Here is a 16,728-nt window from a genome sequence, read left to right on the forward strand (position 1 = left end):
TTAACGCACCTTGACGAAAATAAAAAAATTCATGACGTTTTCTTAAATCATACCACAAAAATACATCATAATCATTAAATTTCGATTTTCTGGTAGTGTCGTTTCTAAGTTCACCAGGACACTTTGGATTGGAGAGAGAGACAATGAGCTGAGTCTGCAGTATCACCTTTTTTTTTTCTCTCGAAGAGCACAAGCTGTACTATCACTCATGCATCAAGGGTTGCCCAATTGACGTGGTGATGGAATGTTTCTTTTTGCCCCACTCAAAAGGACAAGATCACCAAGGACAGTGCAATTAATAAACCTAGCTCGTAGTGGCGGACATAGCAGATTACTTAGTAAGATTGCACGGTAGGAACATAGGACAACACAATGCCTTGTTCTTCCGATCCATGTATTTTATATTTTTGCTTTTTAAGATAAAATGATGCATGTCTTGTGTGCGTGAACAGATGGCTAGTAAATAAACTTTTCCATGAAAAGTTACTAGGCCTTTAGTTTCTCTTGTGAAAAAAACTGCAAACTACACTTTCGATGACCATGGTCCTATTATTTGTAACTTCTGCGTTAGCTTCGTTCTTAAGAAAAAGATGCAGAAGCTATGCCAAACCATATGATTTTCCAGCAGTTTATTATTAGCAAGCGAATCTGAAACTCAAAGCCATCCTAACAAGCAAAAACTTTACCAATAATGCAAATGGAAAAGACATTCTTGTTTGCATTGATAATTTAATTTATTTTTTTACACTTTTACCATTTTCTATATTGTCGCGGCTCTAGAAGGAGGGCCACAGCCGGGTGGCGTAGTGCACCCGCCTAATCCCAGAGGGTGGTTACTCAGGGAAGTGCAAGCTATTCCTCAGATCTACTCAAGAAGAAAGAACACAAGAACACACGAGGATTTAGAGTGGTTCGGGCCGTCGGAGCGTAATACCCTACGTCCACTGAGAGTTCTATTGCTCTAGAGTTCGTGGATGAGTCTATCCTCTGCCTCCAAGCCCCTTTTTAGACTTGAGTCCTTCTCTAGCGGGCGTCCCCCTTTTATAGCGCAAGGAGGGCGCGTATACAGGCGTTGGACCCCGACAGGTGAGCCCAACAAGGATGTATAGTTTACCATGAAAAAGACATTAACAGTGCTTTGTGAATCTCTTTCCGGATACGCTTCATCGCCCTGTAGACTCTCCGACCGAGGGGGGTCATCACCTGTCCCATCGGTGAGGCGCCCGTTGAGGCGATGTAGGTTGCGGCGTAGACTGTTGGGTCTACCGCGTAGGCGTTATGATACTCCGTCGCCGAGCTGTCGTGTCTAACTGGCGTTGCAGACTGACGCGCGTGGCGTGGGCGGTGCCAGAGGCTGCACTATGCGCCTTGGTAACACGCGGTCAATAGTACAGCCTGGCAAAAGTCACCTCGGGCTCTACTATGGCAGAGCGCACGTACGTCTCCCGTATTGAATGCGGTAGGTGGGCGAGTCTTCCCGGGGAAGCTTCGCGGCCGCGCGCGTGCCTGCGCATGCGGACATGTGGCGGCTCCGGACCCCCCAGGCAGGGTGTCTGTTCCCTCCCCGCTGAGGGGTCCGGGACCCGGTGGGAGGTTCGGGGCCCCAGCTGTTTTGGCTGAGCGCTTCGTTCTCCTGGACACATGGCGACACCGGACCCGTCCCCGAGCGGGAAGCGGGTCCAGGACCGTTGGTCCAGTGAGATGGAGTCGGACCCCAGGGGTCCGGCTGTTCATCTCTTTAGGGCGTAGTTACAGATAACTACGCGAGCCTTGACACAGCAAGAGGGGGTATCCTAGTCCAGAGGTACCGACATATATGTTCTCTTGAACTCTATAGAATCTTCGTTCACATATTATTTGTGAACTTTTTCCACTATTCAACAACCCAATGGGTGGTTGGCACATGGTATTTGCCCAATGTACAAACAGAGGTTTTGAATCGGTTTTGAGTGCCAATATCCAAGCCAAATGGCGTCAAAAAGTCATGGAAAAAGAGAGGAAGAAAGTACCTAGGTCTGAGCGCCCGTGCGCCTTTCTAGCAGATCGAATGGGGGAAAGCAAAAGGGTTCTGGTGTTGAAGCCACTCCTTATCTTTTTCTCCAAGCTCCCTTCCCAAAGCAGCAGCACAAAAGAATCTATCGTTTGTCACTGCGGCAGTGCGGTGTTTTGCCTATAACTTTTCTTTTCTTTGGTGTGAGTGTGTGTGAATGACTATGTTATGTAAAGACTCAACTAATCATGATGAGCAAGGAATTACTAGTTTAATAAAGCATGCATCTTGTACTCATGTACTGGCCGGAAATAACACCTAATAAACTCAGTGCAAGGTTGTTTAATAGGTGGGGTTTAGCCTATATGTGTATACATATTGTGTGCACCAATGCTGTGCAGAGCATGGAACTTGTTTCTGTTTTCTAAAAGACTTCTATCTGTTTCATAAAATAAAAAGACTTCTATCTCTATTTGATTGCCCACATTTTTGTGGATTAAAGAAAAAGTTGCGTTGGAGAAAAGGTGCTTGAATAATCCAAACCAGGGGAAGCAACAATTCAGAGGTGCCCTTTCTCGCGGAAAAAGTGCACCTCCTGTGATCATTCTTTTTGGCGAAGGCTGCGCCTACTGAAAGCAAAAGCATGTGTACATACGGCTACAGTCAGTACACAGGACTTACTCACCTGCAGAGTGATTGACATGCGGGCCTCAGTGGAATTGGACTACATATATAGCTCGGCGAGAGTGAGTCCAGTCACCAAGTATCCTCAGTCTCTTTGATTTCATCCTGTTTTATTTTTTTCTTTCTCATTTGAAGCCACCACAATTGTAGAATCCTGCTAAAAGAATTTCTGAATCCAATGATAATGGCTAAATTTGTTCCATTTTTGAATCGGTTCTAGTAGCATATGTATGGACTTTAGTAGAATCATCAAAAAGCACCAAATAAAAGTAATTATTAAAAGTGCATGAGAAAAGGTCAATACTAATGTAACTCTATATCAGCTTAAAAATTCACTGGACTTGAAGTGTTATTTTTTAAGACATGTGATTATTATCAGATATTTTTTTAATAAAAAGATCACTATGAGATATTCGGATCATGATATATTCGTCCTACCTCCTATTCATTCATGACTCTGCCACTGATACCTAGGATATTATGCCCATCATTAGCCATAGTCAAAAAGAGTGTTGCAACATAGCGTGCACACATGAATTATGTGATTATGTAGTAATCTGTCTTTTCGATCAGCAGCAATAATCCATTCCATCATTCCAGCATAATGGCAGTCAGATATGCAAGCCTACATGTCCATGCTACTAGCTGCCAGGGTTAAAAATCCCGACAGAAACCGTTCCGGTTTTACCGGTAACCGGCCAAACCGGTCCGGACCGGTTCCGGTTCCGGCCGGTTTCAAACCGGCTCAAGTTTAAAATTCAAATTTGAATTTCAAAAAATGAAAAATTCTCAAAAAATTCCTGAAAATACTTCAAGTTGCGACGACTCTAATGGTGTCAAATTTTTTCAAATATTCATTCATTTAGTATACTTTGCGGGCATGTGAAGTTAAACAAAAAAAAGTATGCATACAAAAGTATACGAATATATTGTATTAATGTAAAAGTAGTACAAAAGAGGGTTGGAGGGTTCATTTAGGTTAAAACATGTTATACAAACATTCATTTAGTATACTTTATGGGCATTTGAATTTAAACAAAAAAAATTGAATTTGGCCGGTTACCACTCAAACCGACCGGTTACCACTCAAACCGACAGGTTACCGCTCAAACCGGACCGGTATACCGGTCTAACCGGTTGACTTACCGATAGGAACCGGTTGAACAGAGGTCTTTGATTTGGATTTTGAATTTGACCGGATTTTACCGGTAACCGGTCAAACCGGACCGGTTTACCGCTACCGGTGGGCGGCGGTTTGATCCCACCGGTCGGTAAAAAAAACCTTGGTAGCTGCAGCCTGGACGGCACCACAGACGGGCTAGCAATAAGATGCAAAATCACAACCCAGAAATCATGAATCTTCCAAACACTATGGCATCAGTCATGCTTTTCATTCCCTGTCCCCCTTTTCCCCTCTCTTTGTGTAGCATCTTTGCTGCTGGCTCTGGCTTTTTTGACCAGTTTCTTTTTCTTAAAAAGCAGTGAAAGTCTCATCAATTGGTACCCCTTTAGGCCTTTACCCCTTCTTTCCAAAATGACCCATATTGCTGGAACCCAGTTGCAAGTGTGAGATTCCAGTCTACAGCCCTTTCCCTGAGCACATCCCTCTCTCTCTCTCTCTCTCTCTCTCTCTCTCTCTCTCTCTCTCTCTCTCTCTCTACTAGCTAGCACGCAGAAGAAGAAGAAGAAAAGTCGTGTTATGCCTCAATTCGGTCGCATTATCATCACTGAACTTGTTGGCAGTTGTCACTGTCCGCATCAACTGAACTGAAGTGACAATTAGAAGCTTCTGAATGAGAAGGTAGCCCCGCTCATCAGGTGCTGGCTGATGTCATTAGCACTCCCATCTTTTTGAACTCTGATGCAGTAGCTCTTGTTACTAAATGCTGAAGAAACAGGCACATCAACATTAAATATTAGATTAAATTAGATGTGGATAGTGGTACAACCATATAATAAGCATATGAAAACTTAGCTAATATATACTTCCTTGGCAATAAGTTGTTTCATAGTTCAGCACTAGAACTTAAGGTATGTGAAATGGCCATGCTTACCCTTGAATTAATGACTTTTGACTTATTGTTATATATAGTAGATGCAAATCGATCATTAGAATAAACCAGCTGGTTCGGAACCATTTGGGGAAGTACGGAGCAGCAGGTTCATAGGATTGTTAGTTTAACACATCATTTAGTTGGATTCGATATATATAAACCAGGGAATAACCTTAGAAAAAGCTACAACATTACTGGCACCGTTGGAGACTAGAAATTTTGATCTAATTAAATCCGTCTTGTGAGCATTCTTTTGAAATAACCTTATATATAGAGTTTTTCCTTTATTGTCGTGTTTGTTTTTAATATCCTTTTCCAATTTTAATATATTGTTTCCCCATCTTTGTATTTTTATTTACGTTTACATTTATATTAAGTTTATGTATTATTTGTTATATCTATGCCAGGGAGGTAAATTTGGCCGCCCTTTTTACTGCCTGTGGTAGTAATATTATTTCACCACTATATTATAATTAGAACTTTCTTACCTGAAATTGCATGAGAACGAGGGACAGCTAGCATTGGCAGAGCATGTGCATCATATAAGCTTGGACTCCTGCTATCCCGTCCAATTGAACTTGATGTCAATCCGACTCGATCTTCTTTGCTCGTGGTGATCGATGGATTCATGTACGGTCATCCAGTACACGAGCAGCATCACCCTTGCACAGACCCTTATCATGTGAACTTCACATGTTCTTGTGTGTGAGTACATATTTCCTTGATTGATGTAGATGTTGCTACAGTTGATGGTGAATGAAAATGTTGTTCGCCTCGTGATCCCGACGACGTGTAGGTTGTTGTTTTCTCCTCCAGTCTCTTCATAGCTCTGGCGGACGCGCTTGACCGGAGGACTTCAAATTCCAAGGTTGTACGTATATGAAGAAATTAACCCATCTTCAAATTAGCAATCATGCATGCATGCTGCTAGGTCACTATGCTCATGTTGGAATTTATGGGCTTGACCTATTTAATTTCATTTAACATTAAAGAATTAAAACCCACTAATAAATACTACAAACACTACTGGAAACCCGACGTTTGCCGAGTGCTGAAGGCTTTGCCGAGTGCAAGATATCGAGCACTCGGCAAAGTTATAATTTACCGAGTGCCTACCAAAAGGCACTCGGCAAAGATTGGCTTTGCGGAGTGCCTGATTACAGACACTCGGCAAACCCACATTTGCCGAGTGCCACACGGGCAGCACTCGGCACACAGCCTCACGTGTGCGCCGCACACACCCGCCGCGCCCGTTACCCGTCACGGCCGTTATTGTTTGCCGAGTGCCCGCAAGGGGACACTCGGCAAACACCTCTTTGCCGAGTGCCACGAAGCGGGCAATCGGCAAAGACTATCACGTGCGCCGCACGCGACCGTTACCCCGTTGCCACCCCGTTGCCACGAACGTTACACCATTGCGAAGACCGTTACCGTTATAGTTTGCCGAGTGCTAGGTTGGGGCACTCGGCAAAGATTTGTTAATGCCGAGTGCAATTATCCCGGCACTCGGCATTCAAACTCTTTGCCGAGTGTCCTCTTTAGCTGTCCTCTTTAGCTCTCGGCGAAATAACAAAAAATTTTTCTCCAACACAGTATAAACTTTTTTCTTAGCTACTATACTATACAAAACACTGCATATTAGAATTTGGTACATTTTTTTGTTATGTTTACTATATTTAGTTAGTTTATTTGATTAAAAGGATATTTTGGGGATAATACAATTTTGAACTGCAAAATATAGTATAAATGAACTATAATGAATGGAAAAATGATTTTTATGTTATTTAGTCTAATTTGAGACATTTTCAAACAATTGAATGGGAAAGTTGAACATCTTGATCCTGAAACGGGACAAAGTGCGCTATGGACAAATTGATTTTTAATTTATAAAATTCAAAAGTAATAAGAAATTCTTGAAATTTGTCATGACATCATGACTTCATACAGGGAATCTATGGTAAAAATTTGAAATGGTTTTGGAAAAGTTGTCATGTATGTAGTTTACGAAACGAGGCATCTCCGAAGAAGTTTCAGAGAACTCAGAAAGATTCTTTGAGATTTTGAGTCAGAGTGATGTTCGAGTTGGAGTTTTACTTACAATTTTTTTGTAGTCATAAGATATGAAGAATTGTGTAATGTTAAATTTTGGCGATTTTTTGAATTCATTTGACAATTTTTTTTTTTCCGAACTAGAGTATTTAAATTGAATTTGAACTAAAAGTGCATGAAATAATGACATTTTTTTTGTTGTAGCATGCTAATTTTTTTGTATATGCAATAGACTGCATAAATTGGTTCATGTTAAATTTTGGTTTTTTTTCAAATTTGTTTTGTAATTTTTATTTTTATTTTAAAATGTAAAGAATTAGTTCATATAAATTGAAATATATCTAATAATAGTGATTGAAATAATGGAAAAAAGTTTCGGTAAAGCATGAGTAAGAATTGTTGTGTGAAATGGGCAATGAAATTTTCAATTATTTGAAGAAATTTGTGAAATTTTAAATTGTATTCAAATAAATTTCTGAAAACAAATTCAGAAAGGCCACTTTGCCGAGTGTCCTGTCAGGGCACTCGGCAAAATTTTAGTATGCCGAGTGTCCGGTCAGGGCACTCGGCAAAATCTGACTTTGCCGAGTGCCCAGATCTGGCACTCGACGAACTTTCTCTTTGCCGAGTGCTAGATCGGGGCACTCGGCAAAGTCAGCGACACTTAGTCGCGGCGCCCGCACACGCGCTCACACACACACAACAGACGCATGGCCGCCGCACCCCGCCCCCGCCGCCGGAGGAGGAGGACCTCGGCCCGGCCCCGGCGCCCCGCCCGGCCCCCGGCGCGCCGCGCCCCTGGAGCGCCGCCGCCGCCAAGCCAGAGGAGGAGGAGCTCGGCCCGGCCCCCGGCGCCCCGGTGCCCGCCGCCGGCGCAAGCCGCCCCCGAGCGCCCCGGTGCCCATTCCCAACGCGAACCGCCCCCGAGCGCCGCCGCCTCGAGGCCGCCGGAGGAGGAGGAGCTCGGCCCGGCATCCGCGCGTCCCTCCCTGCCCCTGAAGGGCCGCGCCTCGCCCCGGCGCGCGACCCCGCCCCCGGAGCGCCCCGTTGCCCGTCCCCGACGCGCGTCCCTGCCCCCGAAGTGCCGCGCCGTGCCCTCGGTGCCCGACCCCACCCCGGGAGCGCCCTGGTTCCCGTCCTCGGCGCGCGTCCCCACCCCCGGAGCGATCGGTCCCCGCCCCCGCCCCCGGTGCGCCGCGACCCCGCCCCGGTGCGACCGTTCCCGCCCCCGGTGCCGCCCGTGACGTGTTCGGCGAGAAGTCAGAACTGCGAGTCCACTCCACGCCGGCCACGACTACACCGCCGACCCTCGGTAAGCAATGCAACCGCCCCCGTTATTGATAATGTTCGTAGGTTATGGAACCGCAACCTAGTTAGGCGTCTCCCGTTCGGAAGAAATACAATTGAGATATGCGGATCTTTGCATATCTATAATTGTATCTATTTCGAATTGTCCATGTTATTTAGACAGCCCGAGGATGCGTAAATACAGTTAGTTTTCATGGTCCACTCCTATCCGAGACAGAGTCTCGGCATCACCTCCCTGTTGTTCTCCGAATACACAATCTCCCTTTCGGGACGTGTATCTAGAGAACAGCGGGGAGGTGCTGCCGAAATTTTGTCTCGGATGGTAGTGGACCATGAAAACTGACCGTATGTACATATCCTCGGGTGGGATTAGGACCTACCTTCACCTATTAGAATGTAGGGACAACACGTAGTTGCATTTGACTTTTATTCTCACTCCGGTCTAGAGGATGGATGACCGTCATTGGATGTACACGGGCCGTCCAAGTCAGGCTACCATGACCGATGAATGGATTCGAAAGACCAATGATTTTTTGGAAGCCATGTGGAGTCAGGCTGAAGGATCGAGTTTCTTGTGGTGTCCGTGCAACAAATGTGGAAATAAGAAATGGAAAACGAAGAAGGTTATGGGCCAACATCTTTGCAAGTATGGATTTACGCCGGACTATACCCGGTGGATCTTTCATGGTGAAGGCCACCGTATGAGGGACGAGGTCGTGAGGCAACGCATCGATGATTGTGATGCTGATGGTGGGGTTGGAGACATGTTGCATGACTATCATGAAGCACATTTCGGTGAAGGACCGCAGGAGGAGGAGCCAGAGGCATCCGCAAAGGCGTATTTCGAGATGTTGGAGGCTGCACAGAAACCACTTCACGGTCATACAAAGGTTTCTCAGCTGGACGACATCGGATGGCTAATGGCCTTGAAGTCTCAGTTTAGCCTGAGCCGAGACGCCTTCGACAGTCTGTTGACCGTGTTTGGAAGCATGCTTCTAGAAAATCACATTCTGCCAAAGTCAATGTATCAGGCACAGAAAATTCTTGGTGCACTTAAGATGCCATATGAGCAGATACAGTCTTGTCCAAATGGGTGTATCTTATTTAGAAAGGAGCATGAGAAAGATGCTTACTATCCAAAATGTAAAGCCTCTAGGTTCCTCGAAGTGGACTCTAGTGATGGTCAGCCTAAGAAGCAGCTCACGATTCCCGTGAAAATCCTATGCTACCTTCCTTTCATTTCGAGGATCCAACGACTATTCATGACCGAGGAATCCGCGCAACAGATGACCTGGCACAAGAAAGGTGTTCGATAAAACCCTGACAAGATGGTGCATCCATCCGATGGTGAGTCATGGAAGAATTTCGATAGGATTCATCGTGAGAAGCTTCCCAGCGTGCATAATCCACCTCCTCGTTACAATGCTGGTGATAATGAATCGAGTCTCAGCATTTTCCGAGGGCAACTTGGAAGTGCAAGTGATGCGAGGTACAAGACCCTGAACCATGAAGAGTGGCGCCGTATCATGCTTTATTTGTTGACCAACCTTTCTGAGGTGGAGCCGTACATAGGGTAAGTTCTCATTTAACGTGTTCACGATGTTCCACGATTCAGCATCTCATTTAACATCTTCTTGCGTTTGCACTAAGCAGCATCCAACCCCTTGATCATATTTCACACAGGCAATTTCTTCGTCAATTATGGCGTCGCTCAAGGTCTCCGACCCAGAATGAATCAGAGTCTCTTCTTAAAAATGGCACCGGAAATTCTCAGCCCGATTTCATTTATTGGTTGCAACAAAAGGTAAACTCCAATTCACAGGATCTTTGCTATAGCTATAGGTTCAAGTCATTTAACGTTTCGAACAATATGACGAACTTTGTCCCTTTCGCTTTCAGGGGCAAACTGATTCGTCCATGAGTGCCGAGTTGAGACATGTGGCTGATGGATTTAGCTATAGGGTTAAGTCATTTAATGTTTATGACGTGAATGGATATCGCTTTCACACAACAGGATACGAGCAAAGTCGGCCCAATCGAAAAACCACTAATACTGGAGTCTTTACGCCAGGCCAAGATGGGGTCGAGTATTATGGAAGACTTGAAGAAATATACGAACTCAAGTTTCAAGGTTCCGTACCACTGACTCCCGTTATTTTCAAATGCCATTGGTTTGATCCTACATTAACCAGGCGGACCCCAAATGTTGGCCTAGTCGAAATTCGTCAGGATTCAAAGTTACTAGGCAATGATGTCTACATTATGGCTCAACAGGCCACACAAGTTTATTATCTCTCATATCCGTGCCAAACCGACAAACGTCTTCAGGGTTGGGATGTTGTGTATAAGGTATCGCCACACGGCAAACTTTCTGTCCCAAACAATGAAGACTACAACAATGGCAGAGAGTTCTTTCAAGAAGAAGGACTAGAAGGGAGTTTCGAGATAGACTTAAGTGACGTGATGGGAATGGAAGTGGACAATGAAAGGATTGCTGACGAGGAAGTTGGAGACGAGGTTGAAAATGCTCATGACTTAGAATTACTCGAGCGGCTGCGTTTGGGCAGAGACAGTGAAGATGACATTCCTCCTTCGAATAATGCTGATTACGTCGAGGAGCCTAATAGTGATGATGAGGATTATGATCCAGCTAATCCCGATCATGATGACTATTTCTAGTACATGTATGAACTAAATTATTTAATTCTATGTATATATATTGTTTTATTTGGTTAATTTGCTATGAACCGAATTGTTTAATTCTATGAACTGATTTTGCATATTTGTAGATATATTTATTGTTTATTTTGTATAATTTGTTAAGTACATATTGTTCATTTTTGCTGATTCGTTTACAATTATTCATTGCAGGTTATTGATTCGAAATGCCAGGCGGGGGCAAGATTGGTTTCCTGAGCGCCTTGTACAGGAGTAGTGGTGGAGAGCAAGAGGCTCCTGAGGGGTCCAGTGCAGCAGGGGGGTCCAATGCCTTAGAGGGGTCCAGGAGGCATTGGGGACGAGGCCCAGGGAGAACGAGAGGAGGTAAGACAGGTGGTGGAGGCCAGGGGAGGATGAGAAGGAGCATGAGGGAGAGGACACCTCTAGATTTGACGACGGCAGCGGCGGCGGAGGAGGAGGAGGACGAGGAGGAGAAGCGGGAGCAGGAGGAGCAGGAGCGGGAGCAGGAGGAGCAGGAGGAGCCGAGACAGGAGGAGGAGGACCAAGAGAAGGAGGCAGCAGGAGATACGAGGGCGGTGTGGTTGCGAGGACCGTCGCATCTGCCGCAGCGGCCGATACCTCTTGCGAGACGCCCGATGATTCGACCAGTATCGGACAGGTAATACTTTATGTTATGCACAATGGCATTTATTTTTCAATTCATATGTTCAAAATGACAAGACACTAATACTTTATGTTATACACTTTTACAGGTATTGGATGTGCATGCAGGCGGGTGCCCACAAAAGGAAGCCCAATGGCATCCTGGGAACCCTATGAACCCTATGCAGGGAGCTCTTCCCTGGGCTGGTGATGCATGCCGGGATCCTGGAGCCGGCATACACGTGGGACCACTACATCGCCGTCCCAGATGCAGAAGATCGGGAAGGGAGGTCCTTCGGCAACAAGGCGAGATGGGTGGTGGGAGAATTCTGGGTAAGTCGTCTCACTATATTGGTGAATAGTTACCATATATTTGAAACTCTTTGAATATTGACTGCAATTATCGAGTCTATATGCAGGATTTCTACAGGTGCGAGCCAGGATATGAGTCCATAGCGGCTCAGGTGGCTGACACAACATGTCACAAACTAGTGAAGGACATGCACTACGAGGCGCGTGTTCAGGCCGTAATTACCTACTGCGCCGATGTGGAAAAAAGGAAGGTCGACAAGGACGTAGCAAGAAATATGTTCCTCACGCGGGAACAATACTTGAGGGTAAATGACGAAATCACTACTCATTTCTTTTGAATTTCATTTTCGGAAATGTCATTCACTTTGCTTCCATTACGTGTAGGTGCCTCCGAACTGGTGCGCCGGCAAGGGCGCGTGCTGGGAAATGATGGTGGACATGTGGCTTAGCGAGGAGTGGATTCAGCGGCACAACTTATGCCGGGAGCGCCACTTGTTGATGCAAGGTGCGCCACACCATCAAGGCAGCCGAGGCTTTCCCGGGTACAGGGATGTTTGGGTAAGTCATTACACTTTTTGGTACTTTCAAACTCTAAATTCTGCATTCTCACTAATCATTGTATTCTTTTGCTTTGCTTGCAGTCGGAGTCACATGAAGACCAGGAATGCAACGACTTCCAGGCATACTGTATGGCGCACAAGGGCAGGGCGACGTCCGACGTCTCCTACAACCCGGCGGATCCACCCGAGGCGTACAGCAACCCGAGCGTTCACACGCGCATCACTGAGTACACGGAGATGGGAAAGGCGCTCCATGGGGACACATGGGATCCAGCCACCCAGTCCCTTTCTGGAGAAGCCATCATGAGGGCAGGAGGAGGGAAGAAGCAGGGCCATTACTAGATCGCCAACAGCCTTGTCGACACAGCCAGTACGCCGACTCTCTCCCAGCTTCGGGCAAGGACCACCGACTCGACCCCGCCAATACGCCCACGGCCTGAGACTTCAGTGGCCAGTGTGTGTGCAATCCAGGTTATTTCTGCTCCATTTGTCGTTCGTTGCTTTTAGTTATCTTTTGTTCGCATTGTAATATTTGGGTGAAATCTTATAGGCCCGGATGGACGAAGAGACGAAGAGGCGGGAGGAGATCGAGGCGAGGCTGGAGGAGGAGCGGACACTAAGGCAGGAGCAAGAGCGCAGGTGGCAGGAAGAGCGGATGCAGGAGTAGCAGAGGATGGAGCAGGAGCTTCTTGCTGAGCGACAGGCCGCGCAACAACAGATGCAGACCATGTTCTCATACCTCTAAGGCCTTGGCGCGACAATCAACTATCAACCGCCACCAACGATGCCCTGCCCTCCACCACCGCTGCCACCGCTAGGCCTTCCTTCTATCTTTCCTCCATCTGGCACTACAGGCACTCCTGTGAGTATGATATATAGATTTACTTTGCTTGCACATACATATTCAAATTTTGAGATATTTTATGTCAATATATCATGTGCTATATCTAAAAGAACATCTAGACTCACTTAGTGGTTGGTTGATTAATGACATATGCTTTAATAAGAATGATTAGAAGGTTTCACAGCTGATATATACATGAGCTAAGTCAAGGATATGAAAGTTGAAAAGCGGCTATTCATTTAATATTTTATCTTTTCAAATTGAGTTTAGGAATGTCATACTATCAAGAGGGACATGAACTCTTACAATTTTCTCAAGATGCAATCCTATGTCCATTTTTTTTGCAGAATCAATCGATTGGCGGGGTCAAATGAGCCTCCGGACGAGAATTCACCGGCACCGGCGGCGTCGCAGTGGCCACCTAGCTGATTTAGAGTTGTTCATGCTATTTGTTCTACAGACTTGTGCTTGTTGGACTAGACTTGTTTAATTTGTTGGACTTGTGCTTGTTTAACGTTAAAATTATGGCATCGATGTTGGACTTGTGCTATTTGTGATATTCGTGCAATGTAGCGTGAGATATTTGTGTTATTATGTGATATTTGTGATGGACGTGCCTTATATATGCTGTATTAAATGTCTGGAATGTATATATGCTGTATTTGTGATGATGAATGTAGTTATTACACAATAAACAGAATAAATAAAAAAACATCAAGCTTTGCCGAGTGTTTTTACCCAGACACTCGGCAAAGCAACTATTTTTCTATTTACTGGAAAAAGGGTTTGCAGAGTGCATTTACTTAGGCACTCGGCAAAGAGCCAAACTTTGCCGAGTGCCAGTGTGGCAGCACTCGGCAAAGCTCGAAACTTCGCCGAGTGCTGCCAGCTTGGCACTCGGCGAAGTTTGAATCTTGGCCGAGTGCCACACGCCTGGCACTCGGCAAAGTTTTCGACCCCGTCCCGTTCGCCCGTCCCGTTCGTCCCGTTCGCCTGTTCCGTTCGCCAGTTTGCCTGTTCGTCCGTCCCGTTTCAACTTTTTTTGTCGAGTGCGGCTTGGCACACGGCAAAGGTTTGCCGAGTGCCCGAGAAAAGACACTCGGCAAAGCTGGCTTCGCCTGTAGAAGAAAGGCCGTGTGCGCTTCGCCGAGTGCTACACTCGGCAAAGAAGTTGCCGAGTGTTTTTCGGCCTTTGTACGCGAGTCCGGTAGTGAAATCCGGTGCGTGGCGCGGCGCGGCTGGGCGGTGCGGTAATGGCACCAGTAACTGACGCTTATCAAAGCCCATTAGAGCGACCAGATTCATTGAATCTGAGGCACCCCACACCTATATAAACCAGCCCCTCTTCTCAATCTCAACACACTCGAGTACTCTTAGGTACTCCTGCTAAGGAGACCTCTCCTTTCTCCTTCAGTTGCTTTCTGCATTCCCATCGCTAGTACTGCGCACGTAGACTGCGCGCAAACATCTTCTACATCGACGTCGTACGACTACATGGAACAAGTCCAGACGAATAGTATGACTACTCCAACTGGTAACGTTTCAACCTGTGCCTCCGGCATTAGTACCGTCCCAGGATACAGTCTACTCATGTCTTTCATTCTATTTCTGTTTATATTTGTGTTAATCATGAACACATGCACATGCTATGTTTCACTCACTATAGTTATGGAAATATTGCTTAAATATTTATTTTGTTTTGGAATTAAAATGTGTCCGATGATTGCTCTAGATTTTGTTACATCTATTTGTTGAAGTCAAAAGATGATGCTTTATATTACATTAAAATCTATAAAGCTAAAGTAGAAAACCAACTTAAGAGAAAGATCAAAATAGTTAGCTCAGATCGTGGTGGCGAGTACTTCTCAAATTTATTCACTTCGTTCTATGAGGAACATTGTATTATTCATGAGAAGACGCCTTCCTATTTACCATTGGGGTTGAATGAGTGATCCTGTGCTTGTATATGGATGACATACTAATCTTTTAGACAAGTCTTAATGTGATTAAGGAAGTCAAAGACTTTTTACCTCAAAGTTTTGAGATGACGGATCTGGAAGAAGCTGATGTTATCCTTAACATAAAACTCGTAAAAGAGAGTAATGGTGGGGTGACTCTTACACAGTCTCAGTATGTGGAGAAGGTTTTAAGTCGCTTTGGTTATGGTGACTGTAAACCTTTCTCAACACCACGATGCCAGTGTGATTCTAAGGAAGAACAAAAGAATAATGAGAGGTCAATTAGCTGAGATATTCTCAGATCATTGGTTCTTTGATGTATTTATCTAGTGCAACGAGGCCTGACATCTCATTTCCGGTGAGCAAACTGAGCCTGTATGTTTCAAACCCGGGAGATGATCACTTGAAGGCTCTTGAAAGGGTGATGCGCTACCTAAAATGCACAATGGACTATGGAATTCACTATACCTGGTACCCTAGGGTACTATAAGGGTATAGTGATTCAAACTGGATCTCTGATGCTGATGAGATAAAAGCCATGAGCGGATATGTGTTCACACTTGGAGGTGGCGCTGTTTTCTGGAAGTCTTGCAAGCAGACCATTTCAATGAGGTCAACAATGGAGGCAGAGCTCACAACATTAGACACCACCACTGTTGAAGCCGAGTGGCTTCTTGAACTTCTAATGGATTTGCCGATAGTTGAAAAAACCGATACCGACAATCCTAATGAATTGTGGCAAACGGTAATTGTCAAGGTGAACAGTTCAAAGGATAACATGAAGTCATCAAGGCATGCAAAAAGACGGTTGAAATCTGTGAGGAAACTAAGAAACTCCGGAGTTGTAGCCTTGGAGTATGTTCAGATGGCTAATAATCTGGCAGATCAATTCACGAAGGGTCTTTCACGGAATGTGATAGACAATGCATCCATAGAATTGGGCTTGAAACCTATGTGAGTCATTCTATAGTGGTAAACTATCTTACTTGATCGGAGATCCCGTGAAGTAGGATGGTGAACAAACTAAAGTCTGACAGAGAGAAGAGAACCTTTGTAAAAAGGCTCATTCCGTGTATAAGGTGCATTTCTTTTCTAATCTATATGGCAAGATGGTTTATACCTTAATATGTTCCAGGTGGTTTCTTTAAAACAAATGACTTGTTCTTTTGAAACAAAGATGTTGTCCTACAGAATATCTATAAGGAACACACCTATATGAGTTTAACTATTTGTCGTAGTCTACGAGAAGTGGGTAATCTCTAGAAACTCATGATAGGCCTGGAGTATGACTTATAAGCTCCAAACCGCGGGGATGCTTATGTAGCCTAGTACCACTGTAGTGCTTTGGTCAAACTTGTTTGCACAAGACTAGCAGTTCAAAGCATAGTCCATTGTACAGTTGTAAACAAGTATAGCCTCAGTTCTAGATGGAAGTTCAACTTAACAGTCTCTATCAAATACTGGTATATCAAAGAGGAAATTCTAGTGTGGATTGAATTCTTGGCGGTGATTGTTGGAATTTATGGGCTTGGACTATTTAGTTTCATTTACAATTAAAGAATTAAAATCCCACTAATAAATGCTAGGGATCAAGTGCTTAATCCCATATGGGGATTTGAGGAGAATCTCAACCGACTTAAATGGTGGA

This window comes from Panicum virgatum, chromosome 7N (genome assembly GCF_016808335.1).
Source record: "Panicum virgatum strain AP13 chromosome 7N, P.virgatum_v5, whole genome shotgun sequence".
NCBI classification, from domain to species: Eukaryota; Viridiplantae; Streptophyta; class Magnoliopsida; order Poales; family Poaceae; genus Panicum; species Panicum virgatum.